Source organism: Aquarana catesbeiana, linkage group LG02 (assembly GCF_042186555.1).
Source record: "Aquarana catesbeiana isolate 2022-GZ linkage group LG02, ASM4218655v1, whole genome shotgun sequence".
In the NCBI taxonomy this organism is placed as follows: domain Eukaryota; kingdom Metazoa; phylum Chordata; class Amphibia; order Anura; family Ranidae; genus Aquarana; species Aquarana catesbeiana.
Window position 1 is genome coordinate 646061593 of NC_133325.1, and position 10602 is coordinate 646072194.

Below are 10602 nucleotides of genomic sequence, written 5' to 3' on the forward strand. Positions count from 1 at the left end.
AGCTCTGTGATCGGGATTACATCATCTTTACTTTACGCTTGTACCCCTTCAGGGGTGAAGCGCTCTGGTGAGTGAAAACACAAGAGGGAAGCACAGTCACCACTGCTAGCACTTTTTTTGTTTGAAAAAACTGTCACCAATTGGATGAAGCATTATGTCACTTTTTATGGACACTATTTTTGATTTTTTCGTTTTTCATTTTGTGTGTAATGGGCATATTGTGGTAATTTAGTAGCTTTATGATTGGATACCACCAACAGCAGCTGTAGTCACCTTATATCAATTTACCAGTTTTTTATACATGTCACTTTTTCACTGATTTGTTTTTTATTTGTGTGCACATCTTAACAATGCTCCCCCTTGGCTACTCAACAGGCCTCAAAACTCTGGACCTGCTCACATATACTTTCAAAAGTGTTCCTCCTTTCAGTGTGAGAAATAATGGATTAAAGACCCCCTTAACTCCTTTTCCCACAACTAGGTTCCTTGACACACCCAGGTAAGATAAACTTCTCTATTTCATAGCCCAGCAGCTCACAATGTGAATGCCAGCTTCCTGTATTTTCTTATGCACCACTTCTCTGGCCTCATTCTTTATGCAGGGTACACCTAATACTTTTTTTTGGTCAGCCCAGCAGGCTGAATAAAAAAAAAACTTCCAGATCACTGTCCTAACACAATTGATGTTAGTACAATGATCTCTCCTGCTGTGCTATTCTGTTCTGACAGGTGGACTTGCCCTTCCCCCCACACCAGGAGACACTGATCAATGCTCGCAACTATTGTCAGTGAGCGCTGATCGGATGCCGGTCGGCTGCTGGTTTTCCAGGATGCCCTTCAACAGAAGTCGTGTACCAGCCTTTAGGTCCTTGTCTACTTCTCCTCCAGACAGTACTAAAAAACATCTTTGTCCACACATGCATTGTCTCTGCCTATTTTGGCTCCCACTTTCTCCTGGGTGGAGCCCAAACTAATGTCAGTGCCCAACTCATAAGAGCTTTGCACACCTTTCCAATCATGGTTCTGGTTGCTTGCAAATTGTGGAACTAGATCTGGAGGCTTCATTCCTCCCAAGTCTCTACAAAGCCTCCAAGCTCCAGGATATACTGAGCTTAGCTGAGACTGAACTTTTTCCTCTGTACCAAGCACGCAACCTGGAGCCCATCAATCTGTATGGGTGAGAATCCCTTTTCACACTGTCACAGGACACAGCATTGTCCAATGATCTTCATTTTTTCATTAGCATTTGCATGATCCCAGGCTGAATCATGATTTAAAGTTGATGTTATGTAGGTGAACAGTGTTTACTAAGATGGCAGGCACACATTGTCTTATGGTAGGAGCTAACAAATAACAGAAGCAAAAGAAAAACAATTATTGTTACAAGAGAAAAACATGGTGAACATCATGACTATAATAGAAAAGTAATACATACATGGTAACAAGATAACTGGAAGACAGTGTTGTAAAATGACAGAATAACACATTTGGAGGCACATGATTTGTATGACTAATGCAGCATTCTGTCAGTGATTTAAATTCTGTCTGGCTTTTATGCATTTCATACAAGGTAATTATTTAATTCATTGTCAAGATAAAGACAAGAAACAGACAGTATAATTTCATATTTACAATAGAATCTTAGCTGTAAGACATTGTCTATGTCCATTTAAATGACTTTGATGAAGTTGATAGTATTGTGAGAATGTTTCTTTAGTCAGCATGCATAGTTCAAGGCTTAGCTGTATTATTGTAAAAGAATGAATAACTTTTTGATAGTTCTGAATTCAGCATTAAAATCTCTTAGAAGTTTCACCATGTAAATGTAATTTAAAAAGTTGATTTCAAGAGGTTTAAATCTTAAGCTTTCATTAAAAAGTACCTAGGGATCCAGTTATAAGACTCTTGTTCAGGGACTACCTATTACAGGGTGACAGCTGTCTTCCATTTGTACTCCTGCATTGCCACCTTATCCCATGCACCTTTGGTGGAGACTATAAGGGGCCATGCCACACACTGTACAGGCATGCCCGCCATGTAACTATTAGGAAGCAGGCCTAGAGCAATGATATTCAGCAGATGATAGAGTGAGTGCATTTAGGATATGTGGTCCAATTTGTGTGTAGGTCAATGTTGTAAAATAGAATGGAGGAAGAATGTAGTTGCCTTCAGGTTTCCCTGTGTTTTCTACGTCCGGTCCAAAACTGAGCACACAGAAGGGTTTCCTTCACTTGAACATGTTTAGACAAAGCAGTAGTTCATGGTCATTCAAACCATATGACTGGTCCTACATTGATGACATCCTTGCGGTTGGGGAAGGAAGTCTGTGGGTGCAAGATAGAGGGAAAAAAGGTAATTAATTCTATGCTTTACACCCTTTCCCAACTAAATATGTATTTAATCCTTAAAGGGAACCTATAAATTATATATTGTTTAATGTAGCACTCATAATACAACCTTACTCACAGAGACAAAATACAGTAATGCTTACTGCATACACTGATTTAATAATATTCAAAAACATAACTCTACAAACAGCGGAAGCAAGTTTTATTAACCCAATCATATTAAATTACTTCTGTATTTTGCTACATACGTCAAGTCTGTCTAAACATTCATCTTTTGTCAGTTCTTTGGTGGCAATGCTTTATATTACATTACATACCGAGACTTTTTTTGCTTCAAGCAATCTCTGTTCACAAAAGTAAATTAATAATGAAATATTACAAAACGTGATGACTGTTATTATTCACTTTTATTTATGCATTGTTATACATGCTGGGACAAATCAATGCAGATGTTATTTTCTCTACCACAGAATATGCAGAAAATGTTCTTAAATATAATTTAAATACAATTTCAAATTATGCAATGACTGCATTGTGTAGTACATGAAATGACTTGAAAACCATAGTGCTACTAAATCAAAGTAACCCATTGGTGGTACTGCACATTTAAATAGATAAACCTGAGTGCCTTAATGTCTGTTTTACATTAAAAGTTATTCCATTACACATTATACATTCTCTCTCAATGCCTTTATGAAAATAGTAGACAGTTTGTGGCCAATATGTTTGGTCAGGAAATATGAATTATATGGAAAATTATACAGTTAATAGGGATGAGTGAATGTATCTGGGCTATGTTTTATGGGCGTTTATCATGCCCTTTGGGCAGATTCATGACAGCCAGTGACGGTGGGAGGTGACAGCACCCTTGTTGTTGAGGGGACATGGGTATTTCATGTTCCTCCCTTCGTGGTTTAGTGCCCATATTGGAGCCTGCTGTGGCACAGGGTCATCCTAGGGACCTAGACTGGAGGAGTCACGAGCGCAAGACCTTGCAACTGTAGAAGTATTGTAGCTTCCAGTGATATGTGCCTAAAAGGGCAAAATGAATTTTAGATACAAAGTAACACTAATGAATCAGGGGTATGATGTCAGGAGGAGACATAAGAGACTGGTAAAGGGCATGTTCTGCATTGCATGTACTGTATGTAATGCAAATAATCCCTTGAGATAGAGAGGCTGTGTCTACAGAGAGAGGTTGTGTCTACAGCGTCCATTGGTTCCAGGGATAAAGTGGTTAATGCCCTAGGAACCCAAGTATGGAGTGCTACTATAATGGCTTGTAGTAACATAACTGTAGCGCTGGTAGATTTTTAATCTACCGATGATAGGTAAGTCTAGTGGGTCACTTGTTAGAGGAAGTCAGATTTGCCTCTGTTCCAGCTTGGCTGAGTTGCATGTGGTTCCACACTGTGCCGGTGGGTGTCGTAGTCACCATGGGCCAGTGTTGGAAAAGCAACGTGTTGAAGCGTATGAGTGCTCCTCTGTCCCGGGGACAACTCGGTGGAGGTGGTCCTCCGAGTTGCATTCTGGGAGAGGGTATTTTTGGGACAGACGCCATGTTTAGGGGTTCGTTTTCAGCCACCTGCTGGCCCTCCTGGCCGACAGGTATGTGTTAAGAGAACCACCTCGTGGTCCTCCGTTCGAGGCCCACGTCGCTGCAGCGTGTGGGTGGGCCCAGAAGCCTGTCTGGGGCCTACCACAGCAGCAGAGGAACAGTCCTGATCTGTCTATCCTGAGTGAAGAAGCTGGACAACCAAGAAGATCCCAGGGGAGGACCTGTCATGGAAGGATCATGCAGAGTGCTGGTCTGGAGAGGGGCCTGGGACGTATCCTGAAGTAATCTTATTGCATAGTACTGCCGGGTTGGCTTAAAGGTTCAAGTACTGTGTCTGACATTCATTGTAAACCAATACATCCTGTGGCAGAGGATCGTATGGGTTTCATTCCAAATAAGTCTGTGGCAGAGACTTTTGTTCATGCTGTGTACTGGCTGCTAGGCAAGTGAGAGATGTCTATCCAGGTGGGCAAAGATTAGATCCTACAAGAAAAAAGGGGAGACTATTCAACTACAAGTGTTCAATTCCAAAGAATGTTCTGAAGAATGCTACTGAAAGGTATTTGAGCTTCCCTGCAGCTTTCCTTCTGCCTCTTTCCTGCTACTTCCTTTATTTGTTCATTAAAGCATTGGAAAAATATACTCGAGTGTTCAGTGCTTGCATCGCCCAGAGGTAAACTCAACGGAACCCTAGACCCGGTGCCAGTGAAACAGAGGTAATGAGAGTGAAGGTAACAGCCCGCTTTAAATCAGCAGCTCCACCGAGAGTTATTGCTACATAACCTACCCCTATGGGTTGAACTCCCAATATGACTAACTAGGAACCTCTCTACCACCAAGTTCAGTATGCTTTCAGAAAAAAATGAAACAAATATACGGTGTTCTTGTATCCATTCTGCGCTGTTGCTGCCACTTGTCTTTTGGGCTGAATAATGGCCAGTGTCATTTAGTCCATTTCTATAAGCCCAGGCTGTCATGGACATGCCCCTTGGGAATGCATCATCATGCCCACTGGTGCATATGTAGCGCTTACCCCCAGAGGCATAACTATAACCTTCAGGACCCCAGTGCAAGAAACCATGAAGGGCCCCTGACCCACACTATGATGGGGGGGTATTGTGAAAGGATGAGGGGCAGTATGACGGGGTATTTTGACAGGAGGGGGCAGTGTGACCAAAGAAGGGTATCTGGAAAGTGTGACCAGAGGGGGGAGTGTGATAAGAGGGGGCACTGTGAAAGAAGGGGGGTAGAGTGACAAGAAGGGGCAGTACGATGGGGGCAGTGTGACAGGAGGGGGCAGTATGACAGGGGGGCAGTGTGACAGGGGGATATTGTGACAAAAGGGGGGCAGTGTGACAGGAAAAGGATACCTGGGAAGTATTACAAGAGGGGGCAGTGTAATGAGGGAGCACTGTGAAAGGAGTGGGACTGTTTAACAAGAGGGGGGTAGTGTGACAGGAGGGGGGTAAATATGACAGAAGGGGGCAGTGTGACGAGGGGGCAGAATGATGGAGGGGCAGTGTTACAGGAGGGGGCAGTATGACAGGAATGTATTGTGCCAAGGGGGCAGTGTGACAGGGGACAGTGAGACAGGTGGGGGCAGTATGATGGGGAAATAGTATGACGTGGGCAGTGTGATAAAAGAGGGGCTATGTGGCAGGTGGGTGGCCAGTGTGAGAGGGGACAGGTGGGGGGTCAGTGTGAGAGGGGACAGGTGGGGGGCCAGTGTGAGAGGGGACAGGTGGGGGGGCCAGTGTGAGAGGGGACAGGTGGGGGGACAGGTGGGGGGGGCAGGTGGGGGGACAGGTGGGGGGCCAGTGTGAGAGGGGACAGGTGGGGGCCAGTGTGGGAGGGGACAGGTGGGGGCCAGTGTGAGAGGGGACAGGTGGGTGACCAGTGTGAGAGGGGACAGGTGGGTGACCAGTGTGAGAGGGGACAGGTGGGTGGCCAGTGTGAGAGGGGACAGGTGGGTGGCCAGTGTGAGAGGGGACAGGTGGGTGGCCAGTGTGAGAGGGGACAGGTGGGTGGCCAGTGTGAGAGGGGACAGGTGGGTGGCCAGTGTGAGAGGGGACAGGTGGGTGACCAGTGTGAGAGGGGACAGGTGGGTGACCAGTGTGAGAGGGGACAGGTGGGTGGCCAGTGTGAGAGGGGACAGGTGGGTGGCCAGTGTGAGAGGGGACAGGTGGGTGGCCAGTGTGAGAGGGGAAGGGTGGGGGGGGCAGTGTGAGAGGGGACAGGTGGGGGCCAGTGTGAGAGGGGACAGGTGGGGGGGCAGTGTGAGAGGGGACAGGTGGGGGGGCAGTGTGAGAGGGGACAGGTGGGGGGGCAGTGTGAGAGGGGACAGGTGGGGGCAGTGTGAGAGGGGACAGGTGGGGGGCCTGTGTGTGAGGGGACAGGTGGGGGGCCAGTGTGAGAGAGGGGACAGGTGGGGGGCCAGTGTGAGAGAGGGGACAGGTGGGGGGCCAGTGTGAGAGAGGGGACAGGTGGGGGGCCAGTGTGAGAGGGGACAGGTGGGGGGCCAGTGTGGGAGGGGACAGGTGGGGGCCAGTGTGGGAGGGGACAGGTGGGGGCCAGTGTGAGAGGGGACAGGTGGGGGCCAGTGTGAGAGGGGACAGGTGGGGGGCAGTGTGAGAGGGGACAGGTGGGGGGGCAGTGTGAGAGGGGACAGGTGGGGGGGCAGTGTGAGAGGGGACAGGTGGGGGGGCAGTGTGAGAGGGGACAGGTGGGGGGGCAGTGTGAGAGGGGACAGGTGGGGGGCCTGTGTGTGAGGGGACAGGTGGGGGGCCAGTGTGAGAGGGGACAGGTGGGGGGCCAGTGTGAGAGGGGACAAGTGGGGAGGCAGTGTGATAGAGGGGACAGGTGGGGGGCCAGTGTGAGAGGGGACAGGTGGGGGGCCAGTGTGAGAGGGGACAGGTGGGGGGCCAGTGTGAGAGGGGACAAGTGGGGAGGCAGTATGAGAGAGGGGACAGGTGGGGGACCTGTGTGAGAGGGGACAGGCGGGGGGCCAGTGTGAGAGGGGACAGGTGGGGGGCCAGTGTGAGAGGGGACAGGTGGGGGGCCAGTGTGAGAGGGGACAGGTGGGGGGCCAGTGTGAGAGGGGACAGGTGGGGGGCCAGTGTGAGAGGGGGCAGTGTGAGAGGGGACAGGTGGGGTGCCAGTGTGAGAGGGGACAGGTGGGGGCCAGTGTGAGAGGGGACAGGTGGGGGGCCAGTGTGAGAGGGGACAGGTGGGGGGCCAGTGTGAGAGGGGACAGGTGGGGGGCCAGTGTGAGAGGGGACAGGTGGGGGGCCAGTGTGAGAGGAGACAGGTGGGGGGCCAGTGTGAGAGGGGACAGGTGGGGGGCCAGTGTGAGAGGGGACAGGTGGGGGGCCAGTGTGAGGGGGGACAGGTGGGGGGGCCAGGTGAGCCAGTGTGAGAGGGGACAGGTGGGGGGCCAGTGTGAGAGGGGACAGGTGGGGGGGCAGACTAAGAGGGGACAGGTGGGGGAACAGTGTGAGAGGGGACAGGTGGGGGGGCAGTGTGAGAGGGGACAGGTGGGGGGCCAGTGTGAGAGGGGACAGGTGGGGGGCCAGTGTGAGAGGGGACAGGTGGGGGGCCAGTGTGAGAGGGGACAGGTGGGGGCCAGTGTGAGAGGAGACAGGTGGGGGGCAGTGTGAGAGGGGAAAGGTGGGGGCCAGTGTGAGAGGGGACAGGTGGGGGCAAGTGTGAGAGGGGACCGGTGGGGGCCTGTTTGAGAGGGACAGGTGGGGGGCCAGGGTGAGAGGGGACAGGTGGGGGCCAGTGTGAGAGGGGACAGGTGGGGGCCAGTGTGAGAGGGGACAGGTGGGGGCCAGTGTGAGGGGGGACAGGTGGGGGCCAGTGTGAGGGGGGACAGGTGGGGGGCCAGTGTGAGAGGAGACAGGTGGGGGGCCAGTGTGAGAGGAGACAGGTGGGGGGCCAGTGTGAGGGGGGACAGGTGGGGGGGGCAGGTGGGCCAGTGTTAGAGGGGACAGGTGGGGGGCCAGTGTGAGAGGGGACAGGTGGGGGGCCAGTGTGGGAGGGGACAGGTGGGGGGACAGGTGTGGGGCCAGTTGCGAGTGGGGACAGGTGGAGGGCACTGTGAGAGGGGACAGGTGGGGGGACAGTGTGAGAGGGGACAGGTGGGTGGCCAGTGTGAGAGGGGACAGGTGGGTGGCCAGTGTGAGAGGGGACAGGTGGGTGGCCAGCGTGAGGGGGCAGTGTGAGAGGGGACAGGTGGGGGGCCAGTGTGAGAGGGGACAGGTGGGGGGCCAGTGTGAGAGGGGACAGGTGGGGGGACAGGTGGGGGGGCAGTGTGAGAGGGGACAGGTGGGGGGACAGTGTGAGAGGGGACAGGTGGGGGGGCAGTGTGAGAGGGGACAGGTGGGGGGGCAGTGTGAGAGGGGACAGGTGGGGGGCCAGTGTGAGAGGGGACAGGTGGGGGGCCAGTGTGAGAGGGGACAGGTGGGGGGCCAGTGTGAGAGGGGACAGGTGGGGGGCCAGTGTGAGAGGGGACAGGTGGGGGCCAGTATTGTGCTTAACTTACATGAGAAGCACATATGGAAGAAGCAGCATGCTTCCTTGTGATGTCCGCAGGATGTCCCTCCAGGCAGCTCAGTTCACTTCCTGATTATCATTGTATCCAATGGAGAGGGGAGGGGCCTCTGACCCGAGCGTGTATCAGCAAGACTCAGAGTGTACAAGCAGAGGGACAAACTTGTGCACTGAATCTGGTGTCTGCTCAGGTCAGAGGCCCCTCCCCTCTCCATTGTACTCACTGATATTTGGGAAGTGAACTGTGTGCTGCCTGGAGGGACTTCCCGAAGAGCGCAGAAATCAAAATAGCTGCCGATCGCCCCCTCCCGCCCCCCTCTTCTGTATAGTTAGATGCCAGCCAGGGAGGTTCGGCGTCTTGGGGCCCTCCCACACTGGCAGAATTCCAGGGCCCAGTCGCAAGTGTGACTGTTGCGACCCTGGAAATTCCGCCACTGCTTACCCCCACAGGAGCTATTTGGTATGATGGAGTTCTCTGTTTTGCAACGATTCTGTAAACCACTCCATGCCCTCTGACACACTTGGTTACTTAAGAGCATACTGCAAAGGCCTATACTGTATTAGCTCAAGTGTTAGAGTATTACCACCTGTACTGACATATTGAAAATAAACAGTAGGCTATTGCATTGTGAATTAAATAAGTATATTGTAAAGTAAAAAGGGCAACGCAAATAAAAATGTGCCAACAATAATAGGTAAAGAATCTGGTAACTTGTAGTAAAGTAACTGATGTGAGTATTAGGCTATTATGCGGCAGTTAACCTAGGCTATAATGATACTAAACCAAATTAATCTGGAATACACAGCATTGATGGACAACAGTATAAACAGTGATAAATATAAATGGAAGTAAAAAAGAGGTCTCACAATCAGTCCCTGCACAAACAATACAAAAACCAAAGTGTCCCCCAGTGCATTCTTCATATGCACTCCTAAGAATGGGTGGGTGTACACCTTCAGCCAGTTAACCGTGAGGCCTGATTAGTATGGTTGTGCATTTGTTATCATCTCTTTAAACTGCATGCAGCAAATGACTGTTGGGCTACTAAGTAATGGGCAGTCTCTACTGACATTAAATGGCAGACAGATGAACACATGCCACAGCTTCAGTGGCACAGCAGCGAGGGCAAGTAGAAGGAGCGTGGGCACAGGAGCACACAACCAACACCTCCAGCTGGCAGGGCAGCACCTGACTACACATACAGTACCAACAAACCAACTTACAAACCAGGTTCAATAAAGTAGTTGGATTTGGAACAGATAAGATTCCAATTACCACTCTCATTCTGAAATCACTTGAAACTTTTCCCTATGGTTTAGCAGTGCACTTTGCTATGAACTAATGGGTGAGAAGTTATAAGTTTGATTCAAGCAGTCGCTCAATGTAATTTGGTGTTACTTAACATCATTTCTTTGCTTTCTACCACTAACGTTTTCCTACACTTCAAAGCTTCAGGGTTTAGCTTCTTCTAATGCAATTTCTCAAGCTTAGAAATGTTCACCTCTTTGAATATATTCAGCATATTTTTTAACAGCTAGAAACATTTGGCCTAAAGCTGTATATGCTGTGAAACTGTGTAAAACAATATTATCAAATGATGAATTGTTTCCAGCAGAGTAGCAGGCAAATATTCTTCTAAATCATACAATTGATAGGTTTATAAATAGAAAAGGACAACGGTGCATGCGTGGAAGCTCCCAAGATGGCCACGACCCTCTATAGCTCTGCACCACCACGGTCCCATAACTCACAGCTACAGCCTCCAGAACAACCCGCCCCAACCACCACACCGGGATGAACCAGCTGGGGAGCCCTTCGGGAACGCGCGGATGTCCTCAGCACCAGCCATAAGAAGCCTCTCCGCCAGATGACCGGCACCGCCGGCCTGCTCAGCTACGCCAAAATGGCAGCCACACCACAAGGAAGAAACACAGAAGCTGAGGCAGAGGGCTCCATTGCGGACCAAGACACAGCCCCTACATCATCCCCAGGTACCGCACACTCCCCACTGTTTATGGCACCCTCCCCAACTGCTACCGAATCCCTGCTGAGAACGGTGACGGGACTCCCCACAACCCCTATGCAGGATCCCAGTACAGGCCTGCTCTTCTGTAAGGGAGAAGCCTTTGAAATCAGCCCTGCAC

The 10602-nt window shown here is 50.7% G+C and overlaps 1 long non-coding RNA gene across 1 annotated transcript; it reads right to left on the bottom strand.

Annotated features, from left to right (window-relative positions):
- Window positions 1-1396: 1396 nt before the first annotated feature.
- LOC141130046 (uncharacterized) lies at window positions 1397-8598 on the bottom strand. The gene is made up of 2 exons (XR_012241965.1): window positions 8450-8598; window positions 1397-2324 (listed from the first exon to the last, which is right to left on the bottom strand). It is a non-coding gene; the product is annotated as an uncharacterized lncRNA (long non-coding RNA).
- Window positions 8599-10602: the final 2004 nt, after the last annotated feature.